The sequence below is a fragment of the Jaculus jaculus genome, chromosome 3 (assembly GCF_020740685.1).
Source record: "Jaculus jaculus isolate mJacJac1 chromosome 3, mJacJac1.mat.Y.cur, whole genome shotgun sequence".
Classification (NCBI taxonomy): domain Eukaryota; kingdom Metazoa; phylum Chordata; class Mammalia; order Rodentia; family Dipodidae; genus Jaculus; species Jaculus jaculus.
Window position 1 is genome coordinate 57,354,802 of NC_059104.1, and position 4,245 is coordinate 57,359,046.

Sequence of the window (4,245 nt, forward strand, 5' to 3'; positions counted from 1 at the left end):
GTGTTCCCTATTCTTTTTTTATCCATAAGAGAGGTCCTTTTCTATTTTTCCCATATGTTCTCCAGTTTTCTATTTTTATTTCTAAATGAAACTTTCATGTCTCTCTCATTTGTTCTTACACTTCAAAATGATCCCATTTTATTTCCCAATCTATTCCTTAGCAATACTGAGTTGCTTGGAAAATATATTCAGTCTTTTATTTTTCAGTTTTTCATTTTTCTCTTCCAACTTGTCATTCATATTTTCCTTTTTAAGTTTTTATTGACAACTTCTATTCTTACAGACAATAAACCATGATAATTTCCCTCCCCTCTCCCATTTTCCCATTCACAACTCAGCTCTCCATCATATCCCCTCACTTTCCCTGTTTGTGCCCCTTTTATTTTGACGTTATCATCTATTTCTCTGATTTGGAAGGTTTTGTGAAGGTATTACTAGGCATTGTGAGGTCATGGATATCAAGACCAATTTCAATCATGGCAGTTGCATTGTAAAGAGTGGTACCTTTCCATTAGCTCTTTCTGCCACCTCTTCTGTAATAGACCCTGAGCTTTGGAGGGTGTGATAGAGATGTTTCAGTGCTGAGCACTCCTCTGTCACTTCTTCACAGCACTATGTTGTCTTTTGGGTCATCCCAGTGGTCACCACCATCTGAAAAGACAGGCTTCTCTAACCAAAAGTGAGAGTAGTATTAATATATGAATCTGAACATTAAGTGTAGTGCTTCCAGAGCAGTTTGATGAGAATAACATATGCATTTATCCAGACAAGAGCAGGCTTTATAACCATAAGGCACATGACCTCCACAGCCATAGGCTTTTGATTAGGTTTTTAGTACCAGGCATGCATTCCCTCCCTTAGAGGGGGCCTCCAGTCTAATCAGAGAGCAGTTGGCTTCCCCCAGAGCTGACATGCCACCTGTTCGGTCATTTGGCCTATCTGGCCAAACTTGAGGCCTCCTGTGTCCACTCTTTTCACTGCTAATGACTTCTGTCTCCCATCAGGCTTCATGCTCTTTCCAGCTCCCATCAGGCTTCATGCTCTTTCCAGCTCACAGTTGGTTGGTCTACAGGGAGAAAGATTTCAGCTCAGCTAAAGGTTGGTTTTTCAGTGATCTTTCTGCCTAGACATGTGAAAACTTTAGCAATAGGATATTATCAACTGTTACACATGGGAAAATAAGGGCAATGACAAAAGTCTGAATGTTTTTGAGGCAGCAGGAAACTCTCAGGCCAACAACTGACTGGTAGGGATCTCATTGCTGGCACTGATATCATGTAGTAGCAAACTATGGCTTCTGGATATAATATTTTCCAAAGAAGTAGGCTTTCATATGCCTTATTAAGAATATCTTGAATTTTAATTGACCCTCTCCCCAGCTTTCTCTTAATCTCTTACTCTGGCCTCACTTAGGCCATTCCACTCCCTGTGATCTGTTCTTCTTCTATGTGTGTGTGTGTGTGTGTGTGTGTGTGTGTGTGTGTGTGTGTGTGTATTACCATTCCCTTAAGTCCTTCTATCTCCTCCCACCCTTACAGACTTTTTCTAGCTTACTGAACTCTGCTACACATACAAGTCTAAAAAATTGTAGCTAGGATCCACATGCGAGAGAGAACATGCAACATCTGCCTCTCTGGGCCTGGGTTACCTAACTTAGTATAATCCATTCCAGATCCATCCATTTCCCTGCAAGTGTCGTAATTTCATTTTTATTCTGCTGAATAGAACTCCATTGTGTAAATATACCACATCTTTATCCATTCATCTGTGGAGGGACATCTAGGCTGGTTCCATTTCCTAGCTATTGTGAATAGAGCAACAATAAACATGATTGTGCAAGTATCTCTAAGGTAGTGAGAAGAGTCATTTGGATATATGCCTAGGAGTGTTATAGCGGGGTTATATGGTAAATCTATTTTTAGCTATCTCAAGTACCTCCATACTGATTGTAGATTGTTTCCTCTTTGTGAGCATACTTACCAACATTTATTGCCATTTGTTGTCTTGATGGTAGCCATTCTGTCAGGAGTGAGATGGAATCTCAGTGTAATTTTAATTTGTATTTTCCAGATGGCTAAGGATGTAGAACACTTTTTTAGATGTTTATATGCCATCTATATTTCTTCCAATGAGAACCCTATTTAGTTCCATAGCCCACTTTTTAATTGGGTTGTTTGATTTATTATTGTTTGTTTTTTTGAGTTTTTGTCTTTTCTGGTTATTAATTCTTTGTCAGATGTGTAGCTGGCAAAGATTTCTCCCATTCTATAGGATGTCTCTTACTCTATTCACAGTGTCCTTTGATATGCAAAAGCTTTGTAATTTCATAAGATCTCAGTGGTTGATTAGTGGTTTTATTTCCTGTGCAATATGGATTATATTCAGAAAGTCATTACCCATGGCGATATGTTGAAGGGTTTTGTCTACTTTTTCCTCTACCAATTTCAGAGAGACTTGCTAAGGGTTTATCAATCTTATTTATCCTTTCAAAGAACTAACTCTTTGTTTCATTGATTCTTTGGATCTTTTTCATTTCTATTTCATTAATTTCTGCCCTAATCTTTATTATTCTTCCCATCTACTGATTTTTGTTTTGCTTGTTCTTTTTTCCCCAAGGCCTTAAGGTGAAGCAATAAATTGTTTATTTGTAAACGCTCTAATTTCTTTACATAGGTACTTAGAGCTGTAAATTTTTCTCTTAGGACTGCATTCATTGTGTCCAAAAGTTTTGGTTTGTTGTATTCCCAACATCATTTGATTCTATGAATTTATTGATTTCCTTTTTCATTTCTTCAATGGTCCATTGATCATTCTATAGTGTACTGTTTAGCCTTCATGTATGCTCTATAGTTTTTCTTGTTGCTGATTTGTAGTTTAATACCATTGTGATCAGACAGAGTATAAGGGATTATTTTAATTTTCCCATATTTGTTAATATTTGCTTTGTGTCCTAATACATGGTCTATTTTAGAGAATGCTCCATGTGCTGCTGAGAAAAATGTATATTCTGAAATATTTAGATGGAATGTTCTGTCATTATCTGTTAGGTCCATTTGTTCCATGGTATCACTAAATCCAGATGTCTCTTTGTTAAGTTTTTGTTAGGATGACCTGTCCATTGATGAGAGTGGGGTATTGAAGTCTCCCACTACAATTGGATTTGGTGTTACCTGTGACCTTAAGTCTAATATTGTCTGTTTGATGAAACTGGAATCCCCCATGTTAGGTGCATGCTTGTTTAGGATTGTGATAGCCGCCTGTTGTAGTGTTCTTTAATCATTATAAAGTGTCCTTCTTTATCTTTCCTCACTCATTTTGGATTGAAGACTATCCTGTAAGATACTAGGACTGAAACCCCTGCTTGTTTCCTAGGCCCATTTGCTTGAAATACCATTTTCTATCCTTTCAACTTAAGATAGTTTCTTTATTTTATTTTGAGATGAGTTGCCTGGAGATAACAAATGGAAGGATCCTGCCTTTTAATACAGTCTTTAAGCCTGTGTCTATTGATTGAAGCTGTTGATATTAAGAGTTATTATTGAAAGGTATATATTTATTCTCTCCATTTTACTTGGTTTGTAGAGCTTCCTATTTTCCCTTTAACTTGTGTTAGCTGTTATTTGAGTACATTTTTTTTTTCTACATCATCATGTATGTGTTTTGTTTTCTCTGCAGTGTGAAGGATTCCTTTAAGTATTTTCTGTAGAGCATGTTTAGTTGTCATACATTCCTTTAGCCTGTTTTTATCGTGGAATGTCCTTATTTCTCCATCAATTTGGATAATTTTGCAGGACAATGTAACCTTGTTTGACACATGTTATCTTTTAAAACTTGGAATACATCATTCCAAGCCCTTCTAGCTTTTAAAGTTTGTTTTGAGTAATCTGCAATTACTCTGATGGGCTTGTCTTTGTAGGTAACTTGCTTTTCTGCTTTCAATATATTCTCTTTGATTTGCATGTTTAGTAGTTTAATTAAAATATTGCCAGGAGAGGCTTTATTTTTTTAACCTGTTTTTCCTGTTTGATGTTCTAAAAGCATCTTGTATCTGTATTGGAATTTCTTTTCAAGTTTGGAGAAAAATTTCTTCTATGATTATTTTGAAAACACCTACTGAGCCTCTGAATTGAAATTCTTCTCCTTCTACCATACCCTGAATTCTTATGATTGATCTTTTCATCGTTCCCTTGATATCTTGAAATTCCCATCCATACCTTCCTATTAGCTTGTCTTTCTCTTTATTGG